The following is a 12,463-nucleotide window of genomic DNA, read 5'->3' on the forward strand; positions in this document are numbered from 1 at the left end:
AACAATACATTCCATTTTTTTAAAAATCTTTTTTGAACCTTCATTATTATAGTGATATTTTATCCTTAATTGTATCTAACTTTATTTTTTGTATACACATAGGGTTTATTCTTCTAAAAAATTTGGGGTACAACTTCTTCTAATAGATCAAAATATACCCTAAATCTAGCTCCAGGCTTGTTCTAGTCTCCAGCCCGAGCAAAATCTCTCCACTTTCTTTTTCTTTATTCTCCCAACCAACTTATTTTATCAACTCCTTTTTTAGAAATTAAAAAAAATTTTGTTTTCATCTCTATAGGCATATCCCATCCCTTCATTGTGTTTACCCTTATATATGTTTTTCATTCTTTAAAATTTTGGGAAGTAGTTTCTTCTAAGAGACCAAAATACTCCCAAAATTAAGTGGGTGACCCTGTTCTAGTCACCAGTCTAATATATATTTTTTCTTTTTTATATATTTTTATTTGTTTTCTTTTTTTTTTAAGTTTTTTTTCTGAACTTCTTTTTATCCCCTTCACCCCACCCCCCATGATTTGGGGTCTCTTCTGATTTGGTTAAAGCGCATTTTCCTGGGCCCTTTGCCACTCTTTTAGTATTTTATTTGCTCCTTCATATATTCTATCTGAACAAAATAAATGAAAGAACAAGAATCATATAATACTCTCAGTAGATGCTGAAAAAGCATTTGACAAAGTATAGCATCCTTTCTTGATCCAAACTCTTCAAAGTGTAGGGATAGAGGGTACATACCTCAATATCATCAAAGCCATCTATGAAAAACCCACAGTGAATATCATTCTCAATGGAGATAAATTGAGAGCTTTCCCCTAAGGTCAGGAACATGTTAGAACTGTCCACGATCACCACTGCTATTCAACATAGTCCTGGAAGTACTACCCCCAGCAATCAGACAACAAAAAGAAATAAAAGGGATTCAAACCACCAAAGAAGAAGTCAAACTCTCACTCCTGTCAGATGACATGATACTTTCTGTGGAAAACCCTAGAGATTCCACTCCAAAACTGCTAGAACTGATACAGTTCAGTAAAGTATCAGGATATAAAATCAATGCACAGAAATCAGTTGCATTTTTATACACCAACAGCAAGACAGAAGAAAGAGAAATTAAGGAGTCAATACCATTTACAATTACACCCATAACCATAAGATACCTAGGAATAAACCTAACCAAAGAGGCAAAGAATCTGTACTCAGAAAACTATAAAGTACTCATGAAAGAAATTGAGAAGACACAAAGAAATGGAAAACTGTTCCATGCTCATGGATTGAAAGAATAAATATTGTGAAAATGTCTATGCTACCTAAAGCAATCTATGCATTTAATGCAATCCCTATCAAAATACCATCCATTTTTTTTTCAAAGAAATGGAACAAATAAACCAAAAATTTATAGGGAACCAGAAAAGATCCCAAATAGCCAAAGGAATGTTGAAAAAGAAAACCAAAGTTGGCAGCATCACAATTCCAGACTTCAAGCTCTATTACAAAGCTGTAATCATCAAGACAGTATAGTACTGGCACAAAAAAAGACACATGTATCAGTGGAAGAGAATAGAGAGCCCAGAAATGGACCCTCAACTCTATGGTCAACTAATCTTTGACAAAGCAAGAAAGAATGTCCAATGGAAACATGACAGTCTCTTCAACAAATGGTGTAGGGAAAACTGGACAGCCACATGCAGAAGAATGAAACTGGACCATTTCCTTAGATCACACACAAAAACAGACTCAAAATGGATTAAAGAAGACCTCAATGTGACACAGGAATCCATCAAAATCCTTGAGGAGAACACAGGAACCTCTTTGACCTCAGCCACAGCAACTTCTTCCTAGAAACATCGCCAAAGGCAAGGGAAGCAAAGGCAAAAATGAACTACTGGGACTTCATCAAGATCAAAAGCTTTTGCACAAAGGAAACAGTCAACAAACCAAAAGACAATTGACAGAATGGGAGAAGATATTTGCAAATGACATATCAGATAAAGGGCTAGTATCCAAAATCTATAAAGAACTTCTTGGGCACCTGGGTGGCTCAGTTGTTTAAGTGACTGCCTTCAGCCAGGTCATCATCCTGGAGTCCCACGATTGAATCCCTCATACTCTCTCTTACTCTCTCCCTCTCTCTCAAATGGATAAATGAAATCTTTAAAAAAAAAAAAAAAAGGAAAGAAAAGAAAAAGAAATTCTCAAACTCAACACCTAAAGAACAAAGAATCCAATCAAGAAATGGGCAGAGGACATAAACAGACATTTCTCCAAAGAGAATATCAACAGACACATGAAAAAGTGCTCTACTCACTCAGCATCAGGGAAATACAAATCAAAAGCACAGTGAGATACCACCTTATACCAGTCAGAATGGCTAAAATTAACCAGTCAGGTAATGACAGATGTTGGCAAGGATGTGGAAAAGGGGAACCCTCTTACACTGTTGGTGGTGGGAATACAAGCTGGTGCAGGGACTCTGGAAAACAATATGGAAGTTCCTCAAAAAGTTGCAAATAGAGCTACCCAGCAATCACACTACAGGGTATTTATCCTAACATACAAATGTAGTGATCCAAAGGGGCACATCCACCTGAATGTTATAAAAGCAATATCTACAATAGCCAAACTATGGAAAGAACCTAGATGTACATCAACAGATGAATGGATAAAGAAGATGTGGTGTGTGTATATTATCCACAATGGAATACTATGCAGCCATCAAAAAACCTGAAATCTTTCCATTTGGAACAACATCAATGGACTAGAGGGTATTATGCTAAGTTAAATAAGTCAATCAGAGAAAGACAATTATCATATGATCTCTCTGATATGAGGAATCTGAGAGGCAGAGCAGGGGATTGTGGGGGAAGGGAGGGGGAAAAAATGAAACAAGATTGGACCAGGGAAGGAGACAAACCATAAGAAGCTCTTAATCTCAGAAAACAAACTAAGGGTTGCTGGGGGTCAGTGGGGAGGGATAGGGTGGCAGGGTGATGGACACTGGGGAGGGTATGTGCTATGGTGAGTGCTGTGAATTGTGTAAGCCTGATAAATCACAGACCTGTACCCCTGAAGCATATAATACATATGTTAATTAAATTAATTAATTAACTAATTAGGGGCACTTGGGTGGCTCAGTGGGTTAAGGCCTCGGCCTTTGGCTCAGGACATGGTCTTGGGGTCCTGGGATCAAGTCCCGCATCGGGCTCTCTGCTCGGCAGGAGCCTACTTCCTCCTCTCTCTCTACCTGCCTCTCTGCCTGCTTGAGATCTCTGTCAAATAAACACTTTTTTTAAAAAAATCTTTTAAAATTTTTGAAAAATTATTTAATTAAATGGAGAGAATATATAACGAATGAATAAATAAACAAAAAATTATTTCTTGGGAGGAGTCAAGATGGCAGAGAAGTAGCAGGCTGAGACTACTTCAGCTAGCAGGAGATCAGCTAGATAGCTTATCTAAAGATTGCAAACACCTGCAAATCCATCGGCAGATCGAAGAGAAGAACAGCAATTCTAGAAACAGAAAATCAACCACTTTCTGAAAGGTAGGACTGGTGGAGAAGTGAATCCAAAGCGACGGGAAGATAGACCCTGGGGGGAGGGGCCGGCTCCCGGCAAGCGGTGGAGCAACGGAGCACAAAATCAGGACTTTTAAAACTGTTCCACTGAGGGACATCGCTCCAGAGGCTAAACAGGGGTGAAGCCTACACGGGGTCAGCATGGCCTCAGGTCCCGCAGGGTCACAGAAGGATTGGGGGTGTCTGAGTGTCGCAGAGCTTATAGGTATTAGAACAGGGAAGCCAGCTACAGAGACAAAGCCAACAGTAAGCTCACAGCTCAGGGTTACCTTGAGCCGGTCCCAGCCTCAGTGAGCTCGGAGTGCGGCCGGAGGTCAGGCAGATGGGAGTGACTGGGCGCTGTTCTCTGAGGGCGCACTGAGGAGTGGGGCCCCGGGCTCTTGGCTCCTCCGGGCCGGAGACCAGGAGGCCGCCATTTGTATTCCCGTCCTCCAGAACTCTACGGAAAGCGCTCAGGGAACAAAAGCTACCGAAAGCAAACCCGAGCGGATTACTCAGCCCGGCCCCTGGTAAGGGCGGTGCAATTCCACCTGGGGCAAAGACACTTGAGAATCACTACGCCAGGCCCCTCCCCCATAAGATCAACAAGAAATCCAGCCAGGACCAAGTTCACCTACCAAGGAGTGCAGGTTCAATATCAAGGAGAGCAACGGAATTCCAGAGGAGGAGAAAGCAAAGCACGGAACTCATGGCTTTCTCCCCATGATTCTTTAGTCTTGCAGTTAAATTTTTTCAATTTTTTTTCTCTTCCTCTGCTAAATTTTTTTTTAACTTTTACACTTTTCTTTTTTAATGTTTTTTAACTAGTTTATCTAACATATTTTTTCTTTTTTATACTGTTTCTTTATTCGTTTTCTTTTTTTAATTGTTTCTTGTCTTTGCTTTTTTTTTTTTTTTCTTTCTGAACCTCTTTTTACCCCCTTTCTCCTCCCTCACAATTTGGGATCTCTTCTGATTTGGTTAAAGCATATTTTCCTGGGGTTGTTGCCACCCTTTTAGTATTTTACTTGCTCCTTCATATACTCTTATCTGGACAAAATGATAAGGCAGAAAAATTCACCACAAAAAAAGAACAAGAGGCAGTACCAAAGGCTAGGGACCTAAACAATACAGACATTGGTAATATGTCAGATCTAGAGTTCAGAATGATGATTCTCAAGGTTCGAGCCGGGCTTGAAAAAAGCATGAAAGATATTAGAGAAACCCTCTCAGGAGATATAAAAGCCCTTTCTGGAGAAATAAAAGAACTAAAATCTAACCAAGTTGAAATCAAAAAAGCTATTAATGACGTGCAATCAAAAATGAAGGCTCTCACTGCTAGGATAAAGGAGGCGGAAGAAAGAATTAGCGATATAGAAGACCAAATGACAGAGAATAAAGAAGCTGAGCAAAAGAGGGACAGCTACTGGAACACGAGGGGAGAATTTGAGAGATAAGTGACACCATAAGATGAAACAACATTAGAATAATTGGGATTCCAGAAGAATCCCAGAAGAAGAAGAAAGAGAGAGGGGAGCAGAAGGTATACTGGAGAGAATTATTGGAGAGAATTTCCCCAATACGGCAAAGGGAACAAGCATCAAAATCCAGGAGGTGCAGAGAACCTCCCTCAAAATCAATAATAGGTCCACACCCCATCACATAATAGTAAAATTTACAAGTCTTAGTAACAAAGAGAAAATCCTGAAAACAGCCCGGGAAAAGAAGGCTGTAACATACAATGGTAAAAATATTAGATTGGCAGCAGACTTATCCACAGAGACCTGGCAGGCCAGAAAGAGCTAGCATGATATATTCAGAGCACTAAACGAGAAAAACATGCAGCCAAGAATACTATATCCAGCTAGGCTATCATTGAAAATAGAAGGAGAGATTAAAAGCTTCCAGTACAAAAAAAAACTGAAAAAACCAGCTCTACAGGAAATATTGAAAGGGGTCCTCTAAGAGAGAGCCTACAAGTGGTAGATCAGAAAGGAACAGAGACAATATACAGTAACAGTCACCTTACAGGCAATACAATGGCACTAAATTCATATCTCTCAATAGTTACCCTGAATGTTAGTAGTCAATCAAAAGACACAGGGTATCAGAATGGATAAAAAAAACAAAACCCATCTATATGTTGCCTACAAGAAACTCATTTTAAGCCCGAAGACACCTCCAGATTTAAAGTGAAGGGGTGGAAAAGAATTTACCATGCTAATGGACATCAGAAAAAAGCAGGAGTGATAATCCTTATATCAGATCAATTATATTTTAAGCCAAAGACTATAATAAGAGATGAGGAAGGACACTATATCATACTCAAAGGATCTGTCCAACAAGAAGATCTAACAATTTTATATATCTATGCCCCCAACATGGGAGAAGCCAATTATATAAACCAATTAATAACAAAATCAAAGAAACACATCAACAATAATACAATAATAGAAGGGGACTTTACACTCCCTCACTGAAATGGACATATCATCCAAGCAAAAGATCAACAAGGAAATAAAGGCCTTAAATGACATACTGGACCAGATGGACATCACAGATATATTCAGAACATTTCATCCCAAAGCAACAGAATACACATTCTTCTCTAGTGCACATGGAATATTCTCCAGAATAGATCACATCCTCGGTCCTAAATCAGGTCTCAACCGGTATCAAAAGATTGGGATTATTCCCTGTATATTTTCAGACCACAATGCTCTGAAGCTAGAACTCAATCACAAGAGGAAATTTGAAAAGAACCAAAATACATGGAGACTAAATAGCATCCTTCTAAAGAATGAATGGGTCAACCAGGAAATTAAAGAAGAATTGAAAAAATTCATGGAAATAATGATAATGAAAACACAATGGTTCAAAATCTGTGGGACACAACAAAGGCAGTCCTGAGAGGGAAATATATAGTGGTACAAGCCTTTCTCAAGAAACAAGAAAGGTCTCAGGTACACAACCTAACCCTACACTTAAAGGAGCTGGAGAAAGAACAAGAAAGAAACCCTAAACCCAGCAAGAGATGAGAAATCATAAAGATCAGAGCAGAAATCAATGAAATAGAAACCAAAAAAACAATATAACAAATCAACAAAACAAGGAGCTGGTTCTTTGAAAGAATTAATGAGATTGATAAACCCCTGGCCAGACTTATCAAAAAGAAAAGAGAAAGAACCCAAATAAATAAAATCAAAAATGAAAGAGGAGAGATCACAACTAACACCAAAGAAATACAGACCATTATAAGAACATACTATGACCAACTCTATGCCAACAAATTTGACAATCTGGAAGAAATGGATGCATTCCTAGAGACATATAAACTACCACAACTGAACCAGGAAGAAATAGAAAGCCTGAACAGGCCCATAACCAGTAAGGAGAATGAAACAGTCATCAAAAATCTCCAAACAAAGAAAAGCGCAGGGCCAGACGGCTTCCCGGGGGAATTCTACCAAACATTTAAAGAAGAACCAATTCCTATTCTCTGTTCCAAAAAATAGAAATGGAAGGAAAACTTCCAAACTCATTTTATGAGGCCAGCATCACCTTGATCCCAAAACTAGACAAGGATCCCATCAAAAAAGAGAACTACAGACCAATATCCTTGATGAACACAGAAGCGAAAATTCTTACCAAAATACTAGCCAATAGGATTCAACAGTACATTAAAAAGATTATTCACCACGACCAAGTGGGATTTATTCCAGGGCTGCAAGGTTGGTTCAACATCCGCAAATCAATCAATGTGATACAACACATCAATAAAAGAAAGAACAATAACCATATGATATTCTCAATAGATGCTGAAAAAGCATTTGACAGAGTACAGCATCATTTCCTGATCAAAACTCTTCAAAATGTAGGAATAGAGGACACATACCTCAATATTACCAAAGCCATCTATGAAAAACCCACCGCAAATATCATTCTCAATGGAGAAAAACTGCAAGCTTTTCCACTAAGGTCAGGAACACGGCAGGGATGTCCATTATCACCACTGCTATTCAACATAGTACTAGAAGTCCTAGCCTCGGCAATCAGACAACAAAAGGAAATTAAAGGCATCCAAATCGGCAAAGAAGAAGTCAAACTATCACTCTTCACAGATGATATGATACTGTATGTGGAAAACCCAAAAGACTCCACTCCAAAACTACTAGAACTTGTACAGGAATTCAGTAAAGTGTCAGGATATAAAATCAATGCACAGAAATAAGCTGCATTTCTCTACACCAAGACAGAAGAAAGAGAAATTAAGGAGTCAATCCCATTTACAATTGCACCCAAAACTATAAGATACCTAGGAATAAACCTAACCAAAGAGGCACAGAATCTATACTCAGAAAACTATAAAGTACTCATGAAAGAAATTGAGGAAGACACAAAGAAATGGAAAAATGTTCCATACTCCTGGATTGGAAGAATAAATATTGTGAAAATGTCTATGCTACCTAAAGCAATCTACACATTTAATGCAATTTTTTCAAAGAAATGGAACAAATAATTCTAAAATTTATATGGAACCAGAAAAGACCTCAAATAGCCAAAGGGATATTGAAAAAGAAAGCCAACATTGGTGGCATCACAATTCCGGACTTCAAGCTCTATTACAAAGCTGTCATCATCAAGACAGCATGGTACTGGCACAAAAACAGACACATAGATCAATGGAACAGAATAGAGAGCCCAGAAATAGACCCTCAAATCTATGGTCAACTGATCTTCGACAAAGCAGGAAAGAATGTCCAATGGAAAAAGGACAGCCTCTTCAACAAATGGTGTTGGGAAAATTGGACAGCCACATGCAGAAAAAATGAAATTCGACCATTTCCTTATACCACACATGAAAATAGACTCAAAATGGATGAAGGACCTCAATATGAGATAGGAATCCATCAAAATCCTTGAGAACACAGGCAGCAACCTCTTTGACCTCAGCCACAGCAACTTCTTCCTAGAAACATCACCAAAGGCAAGGGAAGCAAGGGCAAAAATGAACTATTGGGACTTCATCAAGATCAAAAGCTTTTGCACAGCAAAGGAAACAGTTAACAAAATCAAAAGACAACAGACAGAATGGGAGAAGATATTTGCAAACAACATATCAGATAAAGGACTAGTGTCCAAAATCTATAAAGAACTTAGCAAACTCAACACCCAAAGAACAAATAATCCAATCAAGAAATGGGCAGAGGACATGAACAGACATTTCTGCAAAGAAGACATCCAGATGGCCAACAGACACATGAAAAAGTGCTCCATATCACTCGGCATCAGGGAAATACAAATTAAAACCACAATGAGATAGCACCTCACACCAGTCAGAATGGCTAAAATTAACAAGTCAGGAAATGACAGATGTTGTTGAGGATGTGGAGAAAGGGGAACCCTCCTACACTGTTGGTGGGAATGCAAGCTGGTGCAACCACTCTGGAAAACAGCATGGAGGTTCCTCAGAATGTTGAAAATAGAACTACCCTCTGACCCAGCAATTGCACTACTGGGTATTTACCCTAAAGACACAAACGTAGTGATCCGAAGGGTCATGTGCACCCGAATGTTTATAGCAGCAATGTCCACAATAGCCAAACTATGGAAAGAACCTAGATGTCCATCAACAGATGAATGGATCAAGAAGATGTGGTATATATACACAATGGAATACTATGCAGCCATCAAAAGAAATGAAATCTTGCTATTTGCGATGACGTGGATGGAACTAGAGGGTATCATGCTTAGCGAAATAAGTCAAGCGGAGAAAGACAACTATCATGTGATCTCTCTGATATGAGGAAGTGGAGATACAACATGGGGGGTTAAGGGGGTAGGAGAAGAATAAATGAAAAAAGATGGGATTGGGAGGGAGACAAACCATAAGTGACTCTTAATCTCACAAAACAAACTGAGGGTTGCTGGGGGGAGGGGGTTTGGGGGAAGGGGGTTGGCGTTATGGACATTGGGGAGGTTATGTGCTATGGTGAGTGCTGTGAAGTGTGTAAACCTGGCGATTCACATACCTGTACCCCAGGGGATAAAAATATATTATATAAAAAAATTTTAATTAGCAAGAAAAAAATGATTTCTTTAAGATTCAAAAATATATATTTAATTATGATAGTAACCAAAAAGTCAAAACCAAAAAAACGATGATCTATTTACTTTTTGCTTATCAGGTAGACAAAGATTAAGAAGATTAACAAAGCCTAGTGTTAATAAGCTTATGGAAACAATGCCTTGCTTTTGCAGTGTTGTTGAGAATTCAAGTTATAAAACCATCTTGAAGGGAGCTTTTTTGTTTTGTTTTGCTTTGTTTTAAAGATTTTAGTTATTTATTTGACAGAGAGAGAGAGCATGGACAGCAGTTAGAATGGCAGGCAGAGGGAGAAGCAGGTTCCCCACTGAGCAAGGAGCCCAGTGTAGGGCTTGACCTCAGGACCCTGGGATCGTGACCTGAGCCAAAGGCAGACATTTAACCAACTGAGCCTCTAGGCGTCTCCTAGAGGGCAGTTTTCTCCAAATATATAAAAGTGTAATTTATGTATACTCTTTGAAAATCTCTACTCTCAGGAATTACCTTTATGGGATATTTAAATGAGTAAGATAAGATAAAAAGGCATTAATCACAGTACTGTTTTGAAGAGCTAAAATATTGTAAACAACAAAAGTGTCCATTTATAACAATTGCTTAAGTAAATTATGAAACATCCATACAATAGAATATTACTCAGTCACCTAAAATGATCGTGTTGATCTATATTTACTGACACAAAGATGTCTATGAAAAATTGTCTAGTCAGAAAAACAATTACAGAAACATATAAAAAGATATAAATATTTATCATATATACATACAAAGCAAGTTTTCTGGAAGAACGTCTGTGGAAATGACGTTAGTGCTGATTTTTAGCTTATGGAATTTATGGTAGCTTTTACTTTCTTCTGCGTATTTGTATGTATTATTTGTCTCTCTTTGAATAAGATCTATTGTTTTCACAATAATAAGGTTATCTCCAAAAGAAAAAAAACACATCTTCTATTTTCTAATTTAACTTTGTGTATGATCGCACTGGACCAGGGAACATTTTAAGATGATAAAACATAATGGAGAAAACGTGGGCTTTCAAATATGACCTCAGGTACGATGTCGGCTTTCACTGGCTTTATGACTATGTTAGGTTTCTGTTGCTATCGCAACAAATTATCACAAACTTAGCAGTGTAAACGACACAAATGTATTATCTTAAAAAACTCTAGATCAAACCTGCAGACTCACTGGGTTAAAAGGAAGGTGTTGAGGCGCCTGAGTGGCTCAGTGGGTTAAGGCCTCTGCCTTCGGCTCAGGTCATGATCTCAGGGTCCTCGGTTGGAGCCCCGCATCGGGCTCTCTGCTCAGCAGGGAGTCTGCTTCCTCCTCTCTCTCTGTGATGAATGAATGAATGAATGAATAGATAGATAGATAGATAGATAGATAGATAGATAAAACGAAGGTGTTGGCCAGGCTGTGTTCCTTTCCGGAAGTTGCAGGGGAGGATCCATTTCCTTGCTCCTCCCAGTGGCTGGTGTACTTCAGCTGCTTCTAGTTATGGGATGACGATCCCTGTTTTCTTGTTGGCTGCAGCTAAGAACCACTTAGAGTTTCTAGAAGCCAGTACCTTTCTTAAGTCTTGGTTCCCTTTCCGCATCTTCAGAGTGAGCAAGATGACGTCAAGTCCTCACTCGTACCGGACTCACATGCTGCTTTGCTCTTCCACTTTACGGACTCCTGCGATGAGACTGGGACCATTCAGATAATCCAGAATCATTCTCCCTTTGAACACACTGCAAACCCTCTCGTGCCAAGTAGAGTAACCTATTCACAATGCCCAGGGATTAGGGCACGGGCATCCTTAGAGAGTCGTTATTCTGCCTAGCACGGTGACTTTGGCAAATTCCCTAAGTTATGTATTTTTAACTCTAAAATGGATGTGGCAGGATACCTGTCGAGTTACTACTATTTTGGCTTTTTTTTTTTTTTTGGTCGTTTTTGCATTTTTACCTTCCCATTCTTCTTTTTCTTAAGATTTTATTTATTTATTTATTTATTTGACAGAGAGTGCAGGAGGGAACACAAGCAGGGAGAGTGGGAGAGGGAGAAGCAGGCTTCCTGCTGAGCAGGGCACCTGATGCCGGACTCGATCCCTGGATCCTGGGATCATGACCTGAACCGAAGACAGACGTTTAACAACTGAGCCACCTAGGGGCCCCTTACCTTCCCATTCTAAGAAGGTAATCAGGCCCTCCTCATCTCAGGAAGAGTTGATGATCCCTGAAGATGGCTCTACTCCTTGGTTTCCATTTTCCAAAACCTAACCTGACAGGATCCCTAAGGAAATGCAGGACATGAAAGAGGATGGCTGGATGGTCTGGCATAAAGGCAGACCCTAAGCACCTCTGAGCCCACTATTGATAAAGATGCTTTTAAAATCTCATGTGGCCTTGAGCGGTGAGCAAACAAGCTGTGATCAGCATGGACAGGAAACCACAGGGCTTTCTCCAAAATTTCCAGTTATGATTTTCATACTTATGATCATTGTACTGGCCCAAGGGAGGGGCTGGACAGACTCAATCTCCTGCCACTCCAATGGGATAGGGGTACATGAAATCAGATTGATTTGATTTAGACAAAATAATAGGACATCTTTGAACCCTGTCTGTGACATAATGAGCATATCTATCCACTACATGGGAATAGTAACAGCCAGCATGTGGGAATTTGAGCAGAACGAATATGTGTAAAGCAGCGGGCACATAATAAATAAGCCATAAAAACTGTTATTGAGGGCGCCTGGGTGGCTCAGTGGGTTAAGCCGCTGCCTTCGGCTCAGGTCATGATCTCAGGGT

This window comes from Mustela lutreola, chromosome 18, assembly GCF_030435805.1.
Source record: "Mustela lutreola isolate mMusLut2 chromosome 18, mMusLut2.pri, whole genome shotgun sequence".
NCBI lineage: Eukaryota > Metazoa > Chordata > Mammalia > Carnivora > Mustelidae > Mustela > Mustela lutreola.